The sequence below is a fragment of the Acipenser ruthenus genome, chromosome 17 (genome assembly GCF_902713425.1).
Source record: "Acipenser ruthenus chromosome 17, fAciRut3.2 maternal haplotype, whole genome shotgun sequence".
In the NCBI taxonomy this organism is placed as follows: domain Eukaryota; kingdom Metazoa; phylum Chordata; class Actinopteri; order Acipenseriformes; family Acipenseridae; genus Acipenser; species Acipenser ruthenus.
The window spans coordinates 30,827,046-30,853,231 of record NC_081205.1 but is presented as its reverse complement, the minus strand read 5'-3'; positions in this window follow the sequence as shown (position 1 = coordinate 30,853,231).

Below are 26,186 nucleotides of genomic sequence, written 5' to 3'. Positions count from 1 at the left end.
CTGCTTGTTATCCCCAAGCAAAAGTGCACCACACTTGGAGAACGCTCGTTTAGCTTCATGGCTCCGACTCTTTGGAACTCTCTCCCTGTTTTGGTGCGTGATGCTCCCATCGTCGCTCTGTTTAAATCAACTCCCAAGACCCACCTGTTCTCTCTTGCTTTCCATGCTCTTTGAGCCTGTTATCTGATATTAGCATATATTATGCATTTCTCTATATTTAAAGTATTATGGATTTTCTTGTTGTTACTGCATCTTGTAAAGCACTTTGTGCTATATAAAATAAAAATTCATTGATTGATTGATGTATAAGAGGAAAATAAATAGATAAATAGACTCAATACCATTATGTCTGAAGGTTTAAATAGAAAGGAATAGTAGATTGTTACATTATTAACTATGTAATAAAAGACATCACAAGCACATTAATAGATTTAAATAGAAATACATGAGTGTAGTTACTATGGCATTAAATGCCTATAAGTACCTCCACTTTTTGTTTTCAAACACACTTTCCCTTGACAAAGGTATATTTAACATACCGAAACGTTGGGAGGTTGGCTTCTTTGAGCAAAAACATTGTTATAGTAGTGGTTTGGGATCTGGACTCTTGACTGGAGGGTCGTGGGTTCAATCCCAGGTGGTGACACTGCTGCTGTACCCTTGAGCAAGGTACTTTACCTAGATTGCTCCAGTAAAAACCCAACTGTATAAATGGGTAATTGTATGTAAAAATAATGTGATAGCTTGTAACAATTGTAAATCGCCCTGGATAAGGGCGTCTGCTAAGAAATACATAATAATAATAATAATAATAATAATAATAATAATAATAATAATAATAATAATAATAATAATAATATTATATAAGTGGCCCCTTCACATCTGAAAATAAAAAAAATAAATATAAATGAATACATATATACAGACACACACACACACACACACACACACACACACACACACACATACACAGTATACATTCTTCACTTGCTGCAGGTCTGGAAGAACCTTCACTAAGTGTGATTTGAAAAAAGCCCTCCGTCGGTAGAAGCGAAAAATGTCACACAAGCTGTGAGGCAAGGCCCATGGGAGAGCCAGCCAGTCCCCAGCCTTTGTTAGGCAACTCCATCTGCTCTCACAACACATGAACTTCTTACAAGAACAAAATCTGAGGCAGGACTTCTGCTGTTAAGTAATTATCCCCGGACAGGTGATGACAAGTGGGGCAGAAGATTTTGTTGGGGGTGTCTGATTTGGGGAAGAGCTATTTCTATCCCCAGAACCTAATAAATCTGTCAAGGATGAAGACCCTTACCAGACACACGGGATTCTCTGCTGCAGACTGCTGAAGGCACTGGCTGGCTAGCAGCACCTCTTCTTTATTCCTTATTTTTCTTGAGCAAATCATTTATTAGGCCTCTATCAGTGTGGGATCTCTCTCTCTCTCTCTCTCTCTCTCTGTGTATAGTGGCAGCCGCCTGCACTCTTTGATCATTATCAAAGATGTTTCTTTCGATTCATTCCTAATTCCCCAGGTCTGGTTGGCGCTTGACAGACTGTCTCTTGTAAAACCAGTGTGATTTGTGGAGCCTTTTATCTCCCTGCTGCTTTCTTGCACTTCTACATTATGTATCGAATCTCAATAAACACGCATGCTGCCAAAAGCCTTAGCGTTGACAAACTGGAAATGGAATTTATTGCAAATTGTAATTATTTCATCAAATTTTACTGGGAGCCAGAAGTGTGAATAAACTAATAAGGAGATTGCTTAAAAGAAAAAAAAAATAATCTTTCAATCTCCCTGTTTGTTGTTTTTGCCTGCTTGTCTGTCTGAGGAGTTTGATGTTTTGATAATGTGAATGAGGGCATCTGCTTATTAATATCATCAAAAGTCATTTTTCCATTAGTCTCATTACAGATTTAAATGATGTTCTGATGCTGAACTATCAAGCTCTCTAACCGTCTAGGGGGGAAACACAAAAAAGATGTCTGCATTTGTGCTTCTGCTCAGACCCTTGGGATAACCCATTAAGATTACAGATGTCAATGCAATACACATTGACAGGTGTTAAGACACTCCATAGAGAACATCACCCGTGGTCTCTCATTACACTTACTGATTGTTTATATTATAGCCTGTGCAGGTTATACCAGGGCTCTGTCTTTCCACATTACAGGTCCAGTGCAAAGGCTAAGACACATTTACAGAGAGTAATACAATCATTTAATGGTACAAAACTAGTCAGGAACGACTTAGAAAAACCACACAACTGCTCTTTCCTACAACTAAGCAGTTTCTTGCTTCATTTTTCCTCTTACAATGGGTTTATTTATCTCAGAAAATGCGCATTCTCTTGGCATGGGTTCCTGTTTAGCATCTGAAAACTACAGAATGACTCACATGTGATCGATGCATGATGTTTGTCTGAATTTCTTTATTTGTTTCAATTAATGATACAAATGTAACAGCTCTGTTTGCTGGACTGGCACTAAAAAGGGTAATCTTTATATGAAGTTCCATTAATAAAAGTGGAATTACTTAATAACATGAATTAATGATGCACTCCACACTTACTCATTCTGATCCCGAAGCCTAACATGAACACAAGGTTCATAATCTATCCAATGTATCATTAATTAATGGTTACTTAATATGAATTCAATATGAGTATACTGGAGGCGTATCAAGTGGTAGTTCATTAATAATTACATTGTTAATGAAGGATCTTAAAATAAAGCTATACCCTAAAGTGAACAGATATGAATTTGTAACATTTTGTCTGCTTTTAGGGGGGAAAACGTGATATATTTAGGCTGAGATACTTTACTATCAGTAATTGAGAACGTATCTTTTCTGAAGTTATAATTGCTATGATGTGTTTTTTTGTAATTACAATATAGTGCATAAAATATGTCTATTACACACGCAAACCAATTGAATTTCCTTATCAGATAACAATTATTAGTGGCTAGAGACTGATGCTGAGAGCTGATTGCAGGTCTCTCAACTGAAGTCTAGTCTCTCACTTACTGTATATACAAATATAGAAGTGCTGCATTTCAGTCAGTTCCCTCTAACATACAGAATGTGTAGCCCAGTCTCTGCATAATTCATGTTTAGGGGAAAATGATGACGTTTTCAGGGTGCATTGTCAAGTCAACAATAAAAACAAAGCTTATTGTTTTTACTTTAAGCACATAATGCCTTCTGCAGCCTTAATACATATTTGTTTCCTCAGTACCTTCAAAGGAAGCAGTTTATGCCTCTGGGAGTGTTGTTTGCTGAAGGGACTGTTGTAAGCACTTCACAATAAACAGACAAATCACTCCAGCAGATAAGCTCTTGCAATTTGCAGTAGTTTTTCACACACACCTGTAAAGCAAACTTCGATAGAAAAAGATGCCGAAGAAACGAGAGCTGCTGTATATCTAGCCCCTCAACTTGCTATATGTGGCAGAATATCTGCCCCTATACCCTGTTATATGTGCACCTGCCCTATTCCATGGGTCTGGCACCGCAGCACAGGAACAGACCACCCAAGTGACCCACAAATAGACATTAAAACCTACGACAGTCATCGTACAACCTGCAAAATAAAACTGCTATGTAAGATCACTGTTTGGAAAACAATGTAGTTATCAACATATGATTGTATGTAGTACACTCCATTCATTAATGGGTTCTTAATTCAAGCTGCAAATTATATCATTTTAAATTAACCAGTGCTGTTGTTGTTTTCTTTTTCTTTTATTGATTTGAAATGTAATTGTAATAATTTAGGTCAGATTAATCATTGTCCAAAATGTTCTCGAGGAAGGGAGATAGCACGGACCCCCCCCCCCCCCCCTCCACGTGCAGCAAGTAGTCTGTAACATTGCAGTTGATGAAACCTGCGACCTATGAGGAAGCACTGCTTACATAAAAACATGCTTATTGGATTTAGTACCTTAATGCAAGTTAGTTCTGTTTCCTTTCAGCATTTCTGAAGAATGCATGCATGCTGTTTATTTTTCCTTAATCCATATGGGGGTTCTATAGGCCTGTGCAGCTTCACACCTATACAGATCTGATTTATTTGACGTGACTCCTTCTGGGTATGAGCCACGCATGCACAGTATTCCATTAAAATACGCGTGTGCTTATTTTTGTTTAAAGCCCAGTGGGTGTCAGTTCAAGATTGCACTGATCTGACTGAAATGATTCCTACTGCAGTTTTCCGTAAATGCTAATTAAACTGTGTTGCACTGGTATTTTCTGGAGAGCTCCATTATACAAATGTATTTTATTGTGAAGTGCTGTAATTCTGCTGAGATCTGCATTAATAAACCACCGGTAGAAACATAATAAATAAAAAGGGCATAATGGTCAAAACAGTTCAACGCATTACTTCACACACAAACACACACACACATTTTTTTTAACTTAAATATTGCCTACTTAGAGTTAAGCTAATATTTAGTTTACTGTAATTTTTTCAGTTTAGTGTGCGCCTTTCTACAAATTTGAGAAGGCATGTTATAGATGGGTTGCATGTTATATTCTCAGTATAATCCGGTTATTGTATTCTATACAGCATATAATGGCATTTTTGCTTGTGTTGTATACAATAGGTGTGTGTTATACAAAGGATTTAACCCCAGACTGCTCATTCAAGAGTGAGAGCTATACATCTGTGCAACTTTCTTTGGCTTTGGGGCTTATTTCTATTTTACAAAGATGGCTTCAGCTGCTGAACAGAAACATCATCTTCCCATTCTGCACCCCAGCAACCTCCTTAACACAATTGAATTCTGGAGGGCAAACAAGCACACTCCTGCCAATCCTGCACAAGGTCTCTCCATATCTGATACTCTTACCATTGGCTGATAACATTTTGAAACCGTATTTTTCGGGGGGCTACAAGAAATGAACGGATACTCTCAGGCTTTGCAGCAGAATACTGTAAACCCTTTATTTCCAATAAACTAAAGATTAATGACAGACTGCACAACTGTAGCATTGCGTAGTATTCAATGCAACTAGCATTTATATTGGCAATGCAATGTGAAAAATTAGCTCCAAGAAATGGCATGCTAATGCAATAAAACACACAGCTTTGTCATTGAGCAAATGCATCTGTATATTTCATGACACAGTTCTGCACTGCATATATTTCATACAGTACATGAACCTTGTTATTAAGCTTTACAACACATGGACTTGGGGTCTTTGGCTAGCTTTGAAAATTGGAGCTGAGCTCTATGAAAACCCTACACAGAAAAAAGCTACTGTACTGTGGCAATCATTACAAAATCAATTTCTTCTAAATGAATACATCAGTATTGACTCATTCCACTAATGCAGGACAACTGTGTCACATCAGACCATTCACCGTTATGATATATTCCAGCTCTTAATAAACTTGGCTGAATAAATGTAATGATGTAATTAATGAATTGCCACAGAATAAAACTACTAAGCAAAAAAAAAAACCTTAGATTAATCATCTGTCACTCGGACGAGGCCCAGATCCTTCAGGATATCTATGTTTATTACACTGTGATTCGACAGGTTTACGAGCAAACATTTTGAATGGTGGTGTTCTGCAGCTTGTAACACTGCCAATGCAGATCAGACCCTTTGCCTGCCATTTATTACCAGGCCTGTTTATTGGACTAATATTTGAGCAGGGAGAATGGCATATTAAACGACTAGTTGGAAATCCCTTAAGCTTTTAAATGATGTGCAAATTCTGGATATTCAAAGTCAGTGTTTGAAACCTGCTGGCAAATGAAACAGTCAAATCAGAGATTAAATGATGTCCTTAATCTTTTTTCATCTAAAGAGGAAATGTACACTTCACTCTGCCAGTGTGTAATTTCTTCTGGCAATAACTGCCATGCCTTTTCTTTCACCTGTGAAAATCCTTGCAGTTCCGGTCATCAAAGATGTAAATTTAAAAAGGTAAATTTACTGTCTGTCTGGAACATTCATTTCTATGTGTAGTCCTCTAAGAAATCACCCCTACTTCAATTACAGAATCCATTCAGTGTATCGCTTTGAAGATTTAAACATGAGGGGACTCACATTATTGCTGTTCCATAGCCCTATTGTTGTTAGCTATTCAGTGCAGAAATTACTCAGTTTTATACATAATAGTTGTTATTAGAATTTGTAGAGATTTAAATGCAGATACAGGTACTAAACTAACCTAATGGCTGATGGCTGAATTCCATTCCATATATATATATATATATATATATATATATATATATATATATATATATATATATAGTATTTCTACCAAACAACTTGTGACAACCAGATATTTTAGTTTATCATTATTTCCACTTGCAGAAATGGTTGGTGGCAAGCCAACCATTCCCCTTTTTTTCTGTATCCTTGGAATGTTAAGCAAGGCTGCACCCTGTGATCTAAGAGGCCGACTAGGAGAATATGGAGTCAGGAGTTCTATTAAGTATAGGGGAACACGGTCATGGAGAGCTTTATATATCAGGAGCAGGATCTTAAAATCAATCCTGAAACGAACAGGAAGCCAGGGCAAATCTGCCAAAACAGGGGTGATTTGTTCATATCTCTTGGTTCTAGTTACAACTCTGGCCACAGCATTTTGTACAAGTTGTAATCATGAAATAGCATGGCTAGAAATACCAGAGAACAGAGCATCACAGTAATCTATCCTTGATGTTATAAAAGCATGCATTAGTCTCTCCGCATCAGAAGAGAGAAAATACGTCTAAGTTTAGCAATATTTCGTAAATGAAAAAAAAGGATATCTTAGTGACATTCCTGATATGTTGCTCAAAGGAAAGTTCTTAATCAAAAACAACGCCTAAATTTCTAATTTCAGACTTCCAATTAGAGGGGAAGCCACTAAGAGCTAAGTCAGATAAGTTTATGTTACTTTGGCAATTTAAAGGTCCCAACAGCATTATCTCAGTGTTATCAGAATTTAGCATCACATTTTTTTTTTTTGGCACACTTACATCCTGTGGGAGGTAAAATGAAAATATAGATACTATGGAAATAAAGCAGTCTTGTTCATCTTTCCATAGGATTACATTCTATATGATTATACGTTAGGAGATGTCATGTGAACTGAGTGCTTGCCTATAACTGTAGCAGGGTTGGGATACAAACTCATTATACTTTCTAAACCTGGTTATTGATTGTTTTTCAGGGCCAAAAAGACAACCCTGAGCTTGTTAGGGGTATTAGAAATCGGATTACCCAAAGGACAAGCACAGAGAGGTTCATGCAAATTTAATAACGTTGTAGGTCCTGATGAAAACCCATTTATTTTTTGTACTGCAATCCCTGTTATGTTTCTGTCTGCTGTTTTATAAAGTGGTGTTTGTGATTCAAAGGCCCTAGTGCAGGCATATCTTGAGCAATCGTAGTTTTCAAGAAAGTGGCTGAAGTCTTCTGTCTCAATAGTAGTTTATCATACTCCTCTGTGCTTACCTCTGCTTTAACATGCTTCCACTATGCTTTATTACACTTTATTGTGCTTTTAATATGGTAAACTGTTATAGGGGAGGCCACCCTTGCAAGTAATAACTGGTTTTACCAGGCCGGTTATGGTGTCAGGTTCAAACCCTATATCATTCCGATCAACAAATGTCATTGGTCTCCTTGATGAAGGTACGCAAAAGTGATTTCATCTCATCCTGGACTCAAGTTCACAAGTTCAGTAGTTACCAGGTTGTTCCTGACTTCAATTGAGAATACAGACTGGTTGTGTGTGTTATTGTAGATATAAAGGATGCCTGTTGTCTCCTCTTTCAATCGACATTTCCAGTGTTTCACAATATCCCATCCCTTTTTCATCTCAGCAAGGAGAGCACAAAGTGCATGCAGACAGGGCAATTCAAACACAACAGGGAAAGATCAACTCATATTTAATAACATGGCTCACAACTGTAACTAAACTGGAAATAATAGATAGTTATGGAGTCATTTGATGGTTTGCTTACCTAATCTGAAGGCAATTCATATGATCTGCCCTCTTGTTTAATAGCCATCAGGATACTAGATCCTTTACCTTCTTATTTACATTCCCTGTATATAGGAATTATATATATGCTATAATGCTGTTGATTCCACCACAATGCATATATTGGTAATGCTATAGTTACTCTATATATCTCTATATAATTCCCAATCTTATAAATATTGTACTTACAGTTGGCTACATATATTTATTTTTTGTTACACTGTAGTAAATGCCTCATAATTTCTGAAAGATATATTCCTAGCTTTTATGTGGTTTACATTTCCAAAGTAGCAGTGCAAATATAAGCGTGTTTGCTTGTCAGTGAACCTAGTAGAGGCGGTGTATGTATTGCATTGTACACAATCCCCATCCTGATAAGTGACTTTACCAACAGACGATAACCAGAGGGGAACACAGAGGAATGGATTTAATAAACTCTGAGATCTCCGCTCCCTCGGCTCTGGGAAATGTCTTTCAACACACACAGTAATACCCCAAACTATTTTCACAATTCTCGCATGTTGATTTAAATGAAGGAAACAGAGTAATATGTGAAGAAAGAATCTGAAAAACACAACCTTCAAGAGTAGTTTGTTTTTAATGGGGGTTATTTATGAATACAATATTAATTCTGTATTTCTTTGTAAAGAAATTAATTGGGGAAAAAAAAAACTCAGGAATTCAAGCCAGTATAAAGAAAGTGGGATCCAAAACTAATTGGGTCAGGATGAATATATGGTCAAACTGTTGTGCTCCCTCTACAGCTGATAGGAAATTTCGAGCCCTTCTCTTCACAAGAAACTTTATTCCATGCAGCACATAGTACCCGTATGATGTCATAGAGTCTAGTGGGTTCAGTGCAGTGGGAAACTCTTCATTCTGAGTCCTCAGGACTGTTCAACAGTGCAGGTCCCCACCCATTTTAAATTATAAAACAGCAATATTAGAAGCACACTGAAATTCAGTCCCATACTGTGCGAGTCAAGTATGCCTTTAACTTCAGATTCAATTTAAATACTGTGATCCAAAAGTTATTCTTTCTTTCTTTCTTTTCTTGAAATGCAACCCTCCAGAAAGTCAATTCAGTCCCGTGTTTGAGAGAGATGGAGCCCCTGGGCAGTAGTCCAAGCCAGGAAGGCCTTCCTTCTATTGACCCGTATTACAGGAGATCATCGAGGTTAGAGATAACATCACTGCCGTAAAGAACATACTAATTCCTTTGTCTTCAGTCCATTCCTGAAGGATCTCAAGGTCAGCGCCAGCAATGGAGAGCTGCAATAGCAGACTTTCTTTCCCACTGCTCCTTCACGGCCCAGCATTTCCAATCTGCTGAAAGCCTTGACTGGCACAGTGAGACACCTGCTAACAGATCATGTGCTCTCAAAGCCTAAAAATGGCATTCTCAGCTCTCAGCATCTTAGAAATTGAACAGGCTGCCATGGTGCTGTGAGCAGCGGATGCAAGTAAATGCCTCATCTTGGCATTAAACCCATTATACTGGGAAACTGAGCTCATACCATCTGAACACAATTTGTACTCTTTTTTTTTACACACAACTGACTCCTCTTACTGTAATCAGACTGCAGTAATTTTCCGTCAATTGTGATTCTGAACTCGGGATTCGATGTAAGGATCGTCTAGACTGCTCAATGCCTTCAATATCACAGGCTAAAATAATAATGATGATGGTTAAAAAAAAAAAGAAAAATCTTTAGAATTTAATGGACAAGCAGCCCCGGAGTTAATTATTTATTTTACAGGAATGTGCTTGAAATCCCGCTCTGATTTTCTGCTTTTCACATTGCTTGTTATTCTACAGTGCGAATGGTATGCTGTCTAGCACTTGCTATTGCCCCCCATTTAAAATGGCTCTCAGATTCCTCATGTAGTGATCATCGGGACCACCCTGTACAGATGGACCTCAACAGCACTCAGTATGAAAACTTATGTACACTACTGTTACCATCATTTGTGTTTTTTCACATGCAGATATAATTTACTGCAAACCCCTTCTTATTCTCATGCAATTCATTTTAGCTAATGTTTCTCCTCCTTAAACTTAAATGGCTGTGAATTGCACAGTACTGTCTTACGCGATAGAACAGTTTTCTAGTTTGTCCTTCATTGTAAAAATGAAATCTCATAACTATGCAAATAGACACTAGAGGGTGGTCTGTTTTAATGATCTAAACCATGGCAGATCCTAATACCACCATTCTTAAAATGTATCAAAATGATTTTCTGCAGACCTCATTGCCCTGAATCTTTATTGTATGTAGTTGAATGTTAATAAGTGGTTCAACAAGTCCCCGACAGGATTCATATAACACGGTGGTTTCTCTGTTGATTTGATCATTAAAATAGACCCCATGGGCTCTGATGAAAAATACAGAAATGACTTCCTTTAGTAGTCAAACATACAGCTGGGTAAGGTGGGACTGACCAACTGTGCTGCTCTCCCATTACAGCTGCGGCCCTGGTCAGCAAGCAACACTGCGACTGAGGGACAAAGTCTGGCTCATCTAGAGAGGTGACACACACCAGCCAGGAGGATTGCAATTCAATCATGCATTGACACTTTTTTTTTTTTAATTCAAAGTGTCATTTCCCTGCTTCGGCTTGAAATAAGGCTAACCCAGTTAATAGGGTCATAGTGACAATGTTATTATGCATTAAGCAATCGAAAGTCTTTTGCTTCAGCATAGTTTTATAGTTTCGCAATTTACATTTGTAGTATTACAAAGTTACAGTGCTCTGGTGTATCTGACACCCTGAAGACTGTCTTTTTGTTTTCTGTTTCCCCCTCCTGTCGTGTGAAAGACAAAGCTTCAAACAGCACGGATGAAAGCTGTTGGCAGTGGATAAGAAACCTTATCCCGTGGTGCCCTGTATATATTTCTGTGGAAACCGATCGGACTGAATCAGTTAAATAAAAGAAAAGTTGCCGTTAATAAAACTACTTTAAAAAGCTCAAAACCTCAAGTTCTCAAAATGACATGAATCATGAATACATAATGGTCCATAGGATAAGTAACAGCTAGCTGGGGACTTGATGTGTAAAGAATAAATTACTTTTATTTATAGAGCATGTGCAGAATATAAGAGAGGGATAGAGGGAATTGTTGTTTAAAACATTTTAAACTTCTAAAAACACAAGGAAAAATCGGAATGCACACAGAAACAGCATTCTTTCTCCCAGAGTGAGAAATCCTTTCTATACCTGTTTCAGTCCAGCACAGTTTTAGAATGCATTCCTGATTTCTATAGTTTTAAGGGGTTTGATGATGAAAGACGAGCCTCTTAACTGTGGTGCCCAGCAGAACTATGTGAATATCGCATGTTATTTTCTTCAGAGCCAATGTATACAGTCTCAGGAGTGGAGGCTTCACGGTTCAGGACCTCTGGATTTTATATAGAACAGAAGAGTGTCTTCTACGTACTGATAAGATTAATTACTGTAACTCTCCGAACGCATTAACTGAACACATTCGTTTGCACATCCAAAGTATTGATGTTGTCTATGAAAGACGGCAGACAGACTTACTGTGCGGGAGAGACAGGAAGATCGGTCCAGAGGATTCCCATCCCTGCAGGTTAAAACAGATCAGTCAGTGAGATTGTCTTATCACAAGGAACCTCTCTCCCGATGAAAATGATCAGAAACTTGGCAGCGTTCTGACTTCCACATAGCTTTTTTGTTTTTAAATAGAGGAGGGATTCTTGAATAAAAGAAGGAGCAGCAGGTTCGTGACCCATACAGCGACTCAACTCCAAAAGCCTGATATGTCACGGTGTACAAGTTGTTTTTATTATTTTTTCTCCCCTGGTGAAACCTGTACAATGCATCTAGTTTTACTGCCCTTGCATTAGCATACTAGGATGCAAATTGATACTAGGTGACCCAAGCCAATGTATATCAAACTAAATCAATACATTCTCAGAGCTGAGAAACACCAGCTGATTTGGTTTCCCAGTATTGTAACACAAACCTGTTGGTTTTGAGCACTGTGGTAAACATAAAAAAAAGATATATACAGTATGCTGTATAATAAATAACACATTGAAAACAGTACTTCATTGATATAATGCAGAGAAAAGGGACAGGACTGCCAGACATAATCAAAGTGTATGTGCTGACAATATAATTCTGTCCATTTTAAACATGCATTACAAATTGGTTGAATTATTCTGTATTTTGTACAGTATGATTGGAGTTAATTTTTGCTGTTGGCCTTTCCCCCTCCTATTACAGTTTTACAAATGCCTTGTTTTTACTTATAACAAAATCATTGCCTAATCATTTCCCAGACCTATATAATTATGGTGATGCTTAAATATGCACATATAGTGTGCATCTGGGCAGAAAAGCCACGACTTCCATAAAAGGTAGTGTTTAAAAAAAGCTGTAGGGCTCACATAGTGAGTGGTTGGCTGAACACTATAGTTTTATTATTTACATGGCTAATCGTTCATATAAAAGACAGGCTTGTTATTAGAAACGAATACTGGAGAATCAGGGGCAGCTGCTGCTAGGCCTTGCAGTCTGGGATTAAAAAAAAAGATTGCAAGTGCGATTACTTTATAAAATCTCTAACACGTTGTTAGGGTATAAAAAAATAATCTTGCAGATCTGTAAAGCACAGATGTCCTCCAACGAAGTCGAGGCAGTTGGCAGATCATTAAACTAAATGTCTAATCAAGCAATCGAAACCAATCAGATTTCATGCATGGTATCAATCTGCTTGCCAGCCAGCTGCTTGGTCAGCATTAAACACATCAGATACATATTTTCACTCACATATATTGAGTTGAAACAATTTCTGATTAATGCAGTCTAATCCCTTCCTCTGGAGCCCTGGTAGGTGCAGCTTCAGCATGGGGCAGCAGCGATCCTTATCTTTTTGCAGATCGAATAAATATTGATCAGAAAGGAGACAGTTCACAGCATCTACACATCTGGACTTTTTTGTTATTGCTACTGTAGTTTTGTTATATAGTATTCTCCTTTTCACTGATGTTGTATATCAGAATGCCCAACAATACCTCACCGTTCTTATCTATCTATCTATCTATCTATCTATCTATCTATCTATCTATCTATCTATCTATTTTAAGTGTATGTCCATTCTTGCCTTACTGAGTTACAGTACCAAGTGCATGTTTAAAAAATAGGTGCTCTATTAGAACACATGGTTTTTATTCTCGCATGTAAATAATACTGCATAGAAATGGTTTTGCAAAAACTGCCAGGAGCTGTTTAAAAAGAAACAAAGATATCCGTTCCTGAAATTGGCCTGAAAGGTGGGGTATCTATATGCATTTACATCATTGAAAGGTAATGATGATGCTGGTAAAGACACACTCACGTGCCATTTTATTTCATTGGCTCACATGGGGGCCCTATTTTACTGATCTAAATATAAGTGAACATATTATAAAACTAGCACACTTCTAACATGCCTTGCCACGGTGAAGTAAAATATTACACAGCATGGGATTAATTTCAATTAGCCATTGAATTGCAAGCCTACCTGGTGGTCTCATTATAAGTATATATTTAAATTAATAGTACTGCATCTTCTGTAACGCTTACTGCAAAAGCTGTAGTGTATATAAATAATGTTGGGTTAAAGACAGTTCAGCATTTACAGGATTATTGCGACAATCTTGCAAATTGAAAGGAAATGAGCAACTTTGTTCTTTGTTGCTGAGCAGTCATTTTTTCCTATTAAAGGAAAATCAAAGCTGCTGTAATACCGAAACTCAAGGATTAAGTGGAATGACTTGCTAAAGTACCGTTCTGCTACAGTACCACCACAGAGCCAAAGCAAGCTATTTAAAATGCATTGAGTGCTTCCAAATCTACTGTCAACCCATATCTTTGTGCAGTGCTTGAATACGCGGGACACAAGTGTTTTAGAGTTTTATTTTTAACAAGCTTTAAGAGCACAGACAGCAGTCTGCTTTTAAGAAATCCTGCTCCCCTCCCATCCTTTCCAACGCCTGCTCAGAGTGGAGCCATTTTTTGTGCTCTGTTGTTGTTTCACTGTCACAAGGAACAACTGTATAAAGACAATAAATCCGAAAGGAATTTACAGCTCTTTGGGGATGGATTCAAAAGTCTTTTAAAACAATTACTTATCAGACCTCAAGACAACTTGATCCCATCTGTTTTAAGATAATTGTTTCAAAGATTTGGACCAGATTAACCACACGTCTGTAACATGTAACACACATGAACATGTTGTTGAACATGGCTTTTGGGCGATATTTGTCTAATATAGAAGTACAGTAGGTTTTGGTACCATGTTTAACACTGTTCTGACAAGCTCATTATGTGCTAATTAATTTGGTAATAATCTCTAGTTTTAATAAAGGTTGGAGTTAGGATGATGGTTAGGATAAAGGTTAGTATTATGGTTTACATTTTTAAATTGAATTACATTTTCTTTAACATAAAATCTTTAATATAATCATAAAACTGGTTACAGTATGTTAAAGCAGGGTCATTGCTTTTCATGTTTCTATCTTTTTCTATTTTACAGTACTCAAATTATGTCTGGTATTAGTTTTCTTAGTGGATTAAAACTCACTACAGCCTGAATTTAATGGGGTGTTCTTCACTAGACACTGCATAATGACTTTACTCATGACTAATCCCTGGAGCCTAATGAGGAGTGATGTGTTCACACACAGCCCTAATCGGGGTGCAATGATACCAATCATTATTAACTACTGCCATCAAGAACAGTTTTGTGCCGTTTTCAATAGCTACCTTTGGCATGCTGAGGAAAAACTCTGTAATGTTACTAAATAAGCAATCAGTGTCATATTGAACAAGACAGAGAAATACATTTCAAAACATTATCATTAGCATTATCTGGATCATTATCTGTGAATATTTTCTTTTTTTATGTTACGAAAGATTACACACACACACACACACACACACACACACACACACACACAGGAATTTAATATCAAAATATGTGAGTTTTTTTACTTTTTTTTTAAATCTCAAATGTGAATATGGCTGTTCCCCTTATTCTGTGGAAGTAACACTGCTGCGTGTGAGATAAAGACCATTCATACACTCAGAACAAGTTTTACACACGACTGGTAGGCTTTGTTCTCCAAGTGGATGAATAATTGAGAGACACTTTGGTATTTAACTTTTCATTAAGCGAGAGTTGCCATCTTCATTCTTCAGTGGTGAAAACATCATATGAAGTATTATTATTATTATTATTATTATTATTTTTTAATATATCATTGTTTGTTTACAGGCAACAAAAGTGATCCTGCTGGTACTTGTTAATCAGCTATGGTTTATACATTCATAATTTAAATAATTTGTTTATACATATAAAGTCACCAGAGAATGAATGTAAACCACTGTAGTTAGATCCAATGTACAATATGGTGTATATTTGATACACTATGTCCTGATATAGTATACATTTAGGAAATTCAATATAGTTGTATATATGTATATTAATTAGTCATTTAGCAGAGGCTTTTATCCAAAGTGACTTACAGATACTTGGGTGTGAACTATGCATCACAACTGCTGCTGCAGAGTCACTTACAATAGCACCTTGGTTTTAAGTCTCATCTGAAGGACAGAGCACAAGGAGGTAAAGTGACTTGCTCTGGGTCACACACATTGAGTCACCTTTCTCCCCTGCACTCTTCACAAGAGAAAATGGCTGAACACCAATTCTACGAGTTAACAGAAAATGAATTACAAAACATACTACAAAAGAAAGATGCTCCAAACACTGAAATGGTGATTAAAACATCACTGTCTCAGTTATCTGACTTTCTGAAATTCGGAATATAAACTGGATTATGCAAGTTGGCAAACCAGACGGAGGCGGAGAAATACCTTGCTAACTATACGGTATGAACTTCAAAAACATTGCTATATATTTATGTTATTTATTTATTTACTCATGTACTGCAGACTCAGCCATAGTGAAAAAATGAAATGCCCCTCAGGAAGACTATTGTGGCTTTGGGCATTATAGCACCCTGTAGGTAACAATAGTCTTCCCTCGGGTCAATAATTTTCTACTATAGCCCTCCTCTCCAGTCCATATTTACTATATATATATATATATATATATATATATATTATAAATTAATGCATACATGATATAATAATTACAAAAAAAGTATTAATACCTCCACACGGTCGATCACATTTGTCTCCTTGTTGTCGTAGAAGCAATAAAGGTGGAGGTAATTGAATGGGTTGAAACTATAATCACACTGCTGGACTTGTATTCCTGCTTGACTTTCATCTGGAGACAAGCAGCTTCAATAACGTATGGTTACTCGGTTACTCGAGTCTGCCACTGGTTCAGATGCGCCAGCTTTGATCTGCAGGGGGCTTCCCTGGGTGCAGCCTGGCAGAGAGCTGGCAGATGCCTCCCCAGGGTGATGTTTTGGGGCCTCTCACTGAGTTAAATAGTCCTTTTAATGACTCCCCATGTAATCCTGGCACTGCCAAAAGAAGAAATCAGTGTTAGAGGGAATACAGGGTGGCAAGAAGTACAAAAAGAAATAAAAAAACAGATGTGACCCAACAGTGTGTCTAGAGGCTTTCTAATGGAGAACGATAGACAGCTTGTATGTGCATTGTAAATATTATCCTAAATGTTGCAATAGCATCCTAGTTTGCAGTTGGCAGACAGAGACAATTACAACACATATTAAAAGCATCTCTCAGTGTTGTTTGAAAGATGCTGGTTTCCGTTGCTTACACAAAACTGTGCAGATACACTTGGGCATGTCTAAGATCCTGTATAAGGCTCCATTTCTTTTGGCTACAAATACTTAAAAATCTAAAGACAGCAAATCCAGAAGAGAAATTCATGAATTTGATAAGATCATATTTCATTTTAAAAATGTCTATTTAAGGCCAGTATGATACAGGTATGTTTTCTTTAATTTACAATTAGCATATTTTAAGTAAAATAAAAATAAAATAATACTTTTTATAAAATATATTATGAATCTGTGCCATGCAGTAATGTGTATGTTTTTTTATTCCAGGAATATGTAGAAAGTGTGTTGATTTGAATGACTGTCATCCATTACTGCATGATGACCCAGTGGATTGATGTTTGCTATTGCAGAAATTACTTTGAGTCTGCATGCTGTTGCGCTTACTGAACGGAATAAAACACTGCACTTCTCTTTTGAGTTTTTATTAACAAAGCTTAACAGTATTCTTAAAACAAACTATAGTTGTTCAGGTTGGGTCTTTTCAAATCATTTATTTAAAAGAAAATGCTTGTTGTATGACATGATACCTCTTTATGTATTTCATATATATATATATATATATATATATATATATATATATATATATATATATATATATATATTATTTTTCTGATGCCACTTACGATCATTGTATGTTTACCGAAAAGTGAACTCAATCAACGACCTCAGATTTAAAAGCAGAAATAATAATGATTTCTTTCTCCCAGGCAGGATGAAAAAAAAAAAAAAAAAAAACCTTGCTGAAAATAAATAAAAGTGATTGAGAAATCCAATGCTGACCACAGATGTATTTCTGAGAGCAATATTCCATTCATTCGCTGTAAGGACATTCACATTAACTCTAATGGATGTTGCTTTCTGACCTTTGATCCTGATGACAGCGCTGCTTCTCAGATTCTTTCAGCGCCGCGACTTTAAGATCTAGGTGCTGATACCCTATATACCCAGCGGAGGCACCGTCAGTGCCTTCTCTATATGGAGATCCCTGGGATAATGCAAAGCAACAGTGTGCTCCCCACAGTTACTACAATGCTTGTCCATTGTATTGAGAAATAGTTGCAGTATTTATATAGATCCTTTTTTTAGACTGTCCCGAAAGAGGCCAACAGCAGTCCAGAACGGTTTAATGAACACCAAACTTTTTTTTTAATCCACCAAAACAGGCTTAAACACAAAAACATGTGAAAAGGACCCATTGGATCATATTCATAACACATTAACTTGCATTTTTTGATATCCTGTTTTTATATGCTTCTATGTTTTAAGTTTATTCTTGTGTTTAAAATCAGCCACCTCCCTAACCTCAAAGACTGAGTTGCTGTTTTGAAATACTAAAAGAAAAAGAAAAAATCAATGACAATGACGTTTGGACTGGAAGTCTTATTCAAGGTCTTCAAAAAAGCTTTTTGAAAGGTAATTAAATTAGGGCTTAGGAATTAAAGTAATTGTAACATAACTGGTTAATTGCTGCTGCAATTTAAAGGAAAACGTCGAGGGACTCGCTTATGTCTGGTTCAGAGGGTGTTTTGGCCTTCATTACAAAGAGCATTTCAGTCATTACTTGTGTTTATTGATCTTGCTGTACAATTAACATCTGCCATTGTGTGTTAACTAATGCCATTACAATCAGCAGAAAGCAATCACACATTAATGGTGGAATATTCAGACTGTCTGTGCACCTCTCCTACACCTCTCCACCAACATACAAAACAATAGCAAAATGGGAAGATTGTAGCAACTTCTACCAACATCGACTGAGAGATGGACACTTTCCCTATACAGATCGATGGCAAAGATAAAATGTTGGTCATAAGGCCATGTGTAAATCGCGATTTCACAGGCTGCGCGGAAATCACGATTTTTACAATATTCTTAATAAATAAAAATAAATTATTTCATAATTATTATTTGTATTTCATACAAAAAAGATGTCACATTAACAAAACTGTACAGCTCTGCTGTGTGCCTGCGTGAACTATTGGCCATGCACATAGTGCTGTGCAGTGATTATGTCATGTGACTATATGCAAAATACTACACACTGTAAACAAGAAAATGGATGTCACTAAATAGGCTAGAAAATGTGTCTGCAGCAGATCACGTAAAGCAGTATACAGCAGGAGTTTTACTGGTCGCTGAAGAGTCGGCTGATGCACAAGATCAGTATAGGTTACACATTGTATTTGTTTTGCAAGACCTAAATGGTGAAGATGCATCTGACGTACTAGAACTGAAATCTGTCCTAGCAGCTACACTTTACCTACAGGCTGTTAATTACAACACCATTTCACAAGCTATTGTAAAGTGCTTGAATAACTTTTACGTTGATTTTGATGATGTCAGTGCATTTATCTCTATATTTTATGTGTTTTTTTTTTTTTTTTAAATAATAGTAATAATCTGTACACAATTTATAAAATAGTTCCATGCACATTCCGTGAAATACACTATGTGAATTTAAAAGAAAATTTCCGCGATTTTCACAGGGCCTTAGTTACGCAGGAATAAAAGAGTTACTGATAAAGCATATGTACACACCAGCTGCAATTGATCTTTTTTAAATTAAAATATGTGCATGCTGCTTTCCAACATAGGTGGGCAGAGAGACTACAGAAATGTTTTGATTTAGATCATTCTTTGAAACCCTTTTGGGTTTACAATCCCAGATTGTTGTATCAGTTAATCAGTTATACATTTTAGCTCCATGTCTGTAATAATAAAGTACTGTGCATAAGAGGTTGGAAGCTGCATTGAGTGATGGAAGCCCAGCAGTGGGGCTGTGGAGAGAGGAGTAGACTTGTAGTGGACTGTCTCAAGGTTCATACAATCCAGTCCTAGGGCAAGTTATTACATACAGAGAGAGAGAGAGAGAGAGAGAGAGAGAGAGAGAGAGAGAGAGAGAGAGAGAGAGAGAGAGAGAGAGAGAGAGTTCTTTGTTAGACATTGGTGATTAAGCTTATTATGAGCAGGTTTGACCTTGTGTTAAAATTAGATTAACGGACCTGCGCCCGCCTTCACAGTTGGACTTCTGTAGCTCTACAAATGGAATCGGCTGATTGCATGCAGCACAGCAACACGTGATGACATCATCCTCTATGCCCTTTCCTGTGGAGGTGAATGCTCACAAAGAACCCTCAATGAAATCCCTGTGAGCTGCCAGGCTGCGGGAGTGAGAGTCTGAAGGGCAATCAGGAAGTCAGATGATTACAGACTCCTGGCCTTGATTGCTTGGCAGATGGGTAGTTAGGAAAATAAAACATGATACACTTAAAGGTTTTTTTTTTTTTTTAAACCATACATGAATACTTCAGGTATCAAAGGATAATAGCTAAATATTTCTTCAAGGCATACCAAAGTTACATTTTAATGGGTAATATCAACAGTCTTTTAATGCCATGCCTGTTAAAAAAAATTAATTGCCATGCCACCAGAATCCCTATAAATATATATCTGCTGTTCAGACACCTAGTCCCTTGAGAAAGGCAATGTATCCATACCATAACTGTTGGGACTCTGGCTGGCAAAAAATAACTCAGTGTGCACTTATGTGTACAAACTTGTTAATACAATAATACTGCTTTATAAAATGAGTGCAGCTACATCTGTTAGAGGTAAGGTAATAGCTGCTGCATAGGAAGGGCTGAGACCCAACTGTTTCAACCTTAATAATTGTTTAGGCCTCCTTCAGGCTTCAAACCACCTGCAACCTGCAGAAAGCTTATATTTCCAAATAACTGCATTTTTATTTTATTTTTGTACTTTTTTTCTTTTAAATTTAGTCGTTGCCAATGATTTTTTTACCTCAGTGTTATTATTAATCTTAGTTCACTGCTGCAACCCCCCGGCGACTCAGTAAACGGAATCTGAAACACGCATTCTCCGAAACATGTTCCTGCCAAGCCGTCATTTTTCGCACTGCGGATCCACAGCGAAGCCATCAGACCTATAATGCCGGAGGACAACAAACATCTGAATGGCTGATAATGGCTCCATCCTATCAGCCACAGGGGTTGCTGGTGCGCGGTGAATCGTGGATTGCCCTGCTGACCTAAGCCCTCCCTACCCCAGCCAATTGTGCACCGCCCCCTGGGAACCCCCGGTCATGGTCAGAAATTAAATAGCCTGGATTCGAACCTGCAATCACAAGGCTATAAGGTGAATCCTGCACTCCACGCGGAACAGGAACTTCCTATAAGGGCCCTCTCATTGTCTAATGGCTTATTTAATATATAAATGTTCTTTTGAAATTGTCAAACAAGTTTTCACCACCTGTATGTAACAAACTGGAATCAGCGTGACTGTTTAAAAATACATTGTTTTATTTTGCTGTGTGATCATACAGAATGTCAAACGTTTCCTTGGAGTTAAAGTTACTAACCGTCATGTTTGTTAAAATTGTACTTGGCTGTAGCAAAACATAAAGCAGTGTAACACAGTACTGGTATGCTTCATGTTAGTCATTGTGTTTTTAAGGCTACGTCCCTAATTTACTTTTCTGCTATCTACCTGAAACTGTTGACATCTGGCCCGCATGCATTCCACCGATCCTGATAGAAGCATGAAGGCAGTTTGACATAAAATTTTCTACACGTGGTTTACAGACTTGAGAGGGAAATTGTATATACTTCAGACGAAATTTGCAATTGGAAAAAGCCATTTGTGTGTATGCGCACATGCATACATAAATTGAGCATGTGTATGTGCATATACAGTTATGTGCTTTTGTGTCTACAAGTGTCAGCAGGGAATTTTATGGTGGATTATCTTAATGTAGACGAGCATTGAAAGGCTTTCAGAATCCACCTCATATGGCATATCAGGAACTCTAAATCTAATAAACTGTTCATCACATTTCTGTTCTCTTATTTCCCTTAAGTCAAGCTGAAAAGGCATCTCAGTGGGTTTATCTCTGCTTATACCGATTCTGATGTAGAGACTTGGAATCTCTATAGAAGTATGTGAGGCAGTCAATTAAAGTATTTTAATATATTTTACAAAATATTCACATATATTTTCATATATATATATATGAAAAATAAATATTTTTCAGTGTATTGCAATATTTTTTGTTTCTGCAAAACAGCAAAAAGTTTCTCCATAAATCAGTATTGCGAGGTGAATATTGTGCTGGTTCTTTGAGGTAACAGAGGGCATAATGATATTCATATATATTTCATAAAACATAAAAATGTAATTATAAATGTTGTCATCTCAGAATTGTTAGTAACAAACAATCTTGCCGGAGGTCAGTGCATGCTGAAATTGTGCATAAGAAATGTTTGGCACTAGTCTGGCTCTGTCACTCCAACAGCATGTACAAAACTCAGCCTCTTGATGAATTCCATCAGGGAAACTAATTTCAGTCCTGAAGTAAATTGATGCTGAAAGTGCCTTCTTTTTGTAGCCTGATTGAGCTACAGCCGCTGAAAGATGACACGAAATGAATAAAACAAGTTGTTTTCCTTGTTTTCCAGGATATAATCAAAAGCATATTGGAGTCTGGAGAAAGAAACAAATACAAAACGAAGGGCATTGCAGTTGGATTCCAGATGAACCAAACAAGAAAAGAGCTGCAATCACTGGACTGAAATTATAATTATAACCCTCGCATCTCATCCACTTTAGGCTTAATTTCATTTGCTGATTAGTGGGCAGGAAGCTCAGACAAAAGAACTGTATTTATATTCTTCTGTTGAACTTACAGAAGTGCTGTACTGTCATCTCAGAGACAAGCATGCCTTTTACAAACTGACCAAACTACCAGACACATTTGTATAATATAGTCGAATTTAACATCTAGCGAGGCCTTATAGATCTACCGACTTTGAATGTTGTGTAGCCAAGCATAACATCTATTAGCTGATGTGTAGCAAAGTCCTTACGACTTCAAAGAGGGCAATGGTGAGCATACCCCCACATGAAAATCCAAGCTGACTGTGCGCTGGTGTTTAAACTTTGCCAGCCCGGATAATACTTTGCTAAGTTGGATTTCCAAAGCTATTAATAACATCTTGACCCCTGCTGATTCGTCAGTTTTCTTTTACAAGGTTTCAACTTTTATTTCATTTTAACTATCAATGTGGGGCCAAGCTGTTTGGGAAAACATAAAGGGAACAGAATGCTTTGTGCTGTGCATAATGCTGGACAAAGTCCACAAAACAACAGGGATATTCCCTCAGAATCATCGCGGGCAACACCATTATGCAGCTTCATAATAAACTCGCCCTTTGTGGGATTTAAGCTATCACTGTGGGGCCAAACATTGCCAAGAACCATGACATTCTTTCTTAATGAACTTTGATTGCGTACCATAACATGTCCGTCCAAGTGAAATAGACTTTTCACATATGCATGTTTTTACTGCTTCGTGCCTGATTTACATTCTGATTAAACATACCATGAAATTCAATAAAGGATTTGTTGGTAGCTTAGTGGTTCGACAGGACTTTGTAAAATATTTGATAACACAGTTATGATTACCATTGACCTTAGATTGGAAAATTAAGCAGAGCTGACTTAGCTTAGTAAATAGAAATAAAATGTTTACAGTTTAGCACTTCTACTACAGTAGAGGGGTAACAAATGTGCATTTTACTTGTATATTTATTCTCTATTTTTCTTTTAATTAGCATTGGGATTGCCTCAATAAATCCATTATTGGCCATTCTATTTTAAGAATCGATGTTGATAATACACTGATTAGTTGAATACATCATAGTTGAAGGGATGATGTCATTTAGAATGGATTGTCGCTGTCCTTTTAACTATCTGTAGCTTATCTTTTCTCTGATGCTTTTCTGTTGTTTAATTGATGCACCTGGTACCTTTTTATATGCTGCAGTTGTGTTAATTCTTTCTATTTAAATGATCTCTTTAATATTGTTAATTATGTAACTGGCTGCTAATTTCCTTGTTTGTCTTTATATATACAGTCAGCACTCACATTTTCGACCCTATAAAATTTGGACTTCTTTGACAGTTAAACGCATGTGACGCATATCTGATTAGGTCCTATTTCATTTAGGCCCATTCCAACCCTTGTATCTTTTTTGTGCTCCCTGAAAAACAGACAATATCAAAAAAACAATAACTGAAAGGACAGCGTTTTAAAATAAGTAGGCTTCCATTTAGAAGTACTGTATTGGTTTTGTTGGTACAGTACTGTATTTTTAACAGAAGTAGTATTTTAATACAGAATGATATGGTTCTGAAAATATCACTTGCCAAAACTAAAGAGACGACACGTTACAATACAGCACATACTTTTAAATCCGGTACGTATTGCAGTGGTATGTAAAATTTCCCATTAACGACCTAACAGCAAAATTAAATCTAAATGTTATCCATGCATAGAACTGTGTAAAACGTAACAGGCAATGCAATTGAGCAAAACCAAAAGAAAAATAAACAACAAAAATACAGTTTCCAGAATTAAAACAGTATCCAAAGTCAGTATTCAAAATTGCAGAATATAGTGCTCGATAAGGCCCTAATGTCACAGTTCACTTGCAAATGAAAATGCACAAAAGCAACAAAAGATAATAGATAAAAATAAAAAATACATCACAGTATCTAAAACCATTTAATGATGTTACATTACCCTAGCTTCTCTTGTTCACTTTGCTTTGGCTGCATTTTCATCAGGTGAAACTGGTGGAAATGCTGTGTAACTGCACAATATAAGACAGAATGATTTGGCATTAGAGATAATTTTTTTTTTTTTAAACGTGGGCTGTGACGGATATTCAGATAAATTGTAACATTTAAGAGATGGGCTTTGTATCAGAAAACTGGTGACAGAGCTGGAAATCACGTGTGACGATTAAGCCCATTAATTTGTTACATACATATAATGGGTTGTATTTTTTATTCTCAATACATGGGCAGTAAAACGCAACTGACGTGTATCTGGGTAATGGATATCCAAGTGCTGATTGTAGGCTGTGCTGGAGAACATAAGAACATAAGAAAGTTTACAAACGAGAGGAGGCCATTCAGCCCATCTTGCTTGTTTGGTTGTTAGTAGCTTATTGATCCCAGAATCTCATCAAGCAGCTTCTTGAAGGATCCCATGGTGTCAGCTTCAACAACATTACTGGGGAGTTGGTTCCATATCCTCACAATTCTTTGTGTAAAAAAAGTGCCTCCTATTTTCTCGGGACGAAAGAAAGTGAGAATATTGATTCTGTTTGATTTATGGGTTGAATAGGAACGGGATTATTTGTAGCGAGACAATCTGTTTATATGCGATATGGACATGAAATTATTCGAAAACTGGAAGTTTTCTTCTTATTTTTTGTGTTTCCTCATTGATATTTAGGTTAATCCAGTCACTTTAGAGTGGCCGACCTGTTTGTGTGTGGTCCGTGTAATTGCTGTTTGAAGTCTGCTGCTGCTGCCGCTGTCTTTGCGATTCCTCCCTCCCGGTCCCCCTGTCTATTGAATTATTAAATGTGTAATTATTGCTGTATTTTATTCAGAATGTGTGCTTTTAATGCTCTTGTCTAGTTAGTTATAAGACATTCTAAGCTTAAATTAAACATTGTATACTATTTTAAATATGGAATAAGTCTTTTGCCTGGGTCTTTCCCAGGTTTAGTTGCTATTGCCCTTGCCTTATTGGCTAGGTGTTACACAAATGTGGGTAGTTTTATTGGATTACTTGGGAACATGCCTAGTTAGTTTAGTTGTAGATATGCAAGCAAACAATTGCAAAAGTAATGGGAAGGGTATCAAACTAACGTGCCTCTAGAAATAATAGTATGTTGTATGCGTCTTTTTTTTAGAAAATAATGTCCATTTTCTTTTACTTTGTCATACTTGTATACAGTATGTGCTTGCATCTGTAGATCCTCCCTATGAAAAAAACAGGAACAGTTTACAAGCCCAATTCGTGTGTGCAAGGCCAAACAGTTCACTGAAATATTTTCTTTTATATACACTTAAGGATTACAGCAGATTTTACATAAACGTGATATAAGTTACTTTTCATTAAAGCCAGCTTTCCTGTCAGAAGTTATCGGATCACCATGACCAGCTTGACACTTTTGGTCCGCCTGGTTACATTCAGAAAATTCTACTTTTTCTGCTAAAAGTGCCTTTCTCACTGAACTAAAGGGATAGAAACCAAGGAGTGCTGGATGCAGGTGCCCTGTCAAATCTGACCTATCTAACATGCACCTTACTAAACGATTTCCCCATTTTACTGACTGTAGATTTTCCAGTCATTTTTCTTATATTAATTTACTCATTCACCCTATTCTTCAACGTTCACTTTTCTGAAAGTACAATATGTAATAGTAATCCCAGACCTCCAGGGGAATATTAATGTACCAAGAAGTACAGCTGCTGTCTTACGCATTGAGTACTGTGAACATTATTACATTCTTATTATTA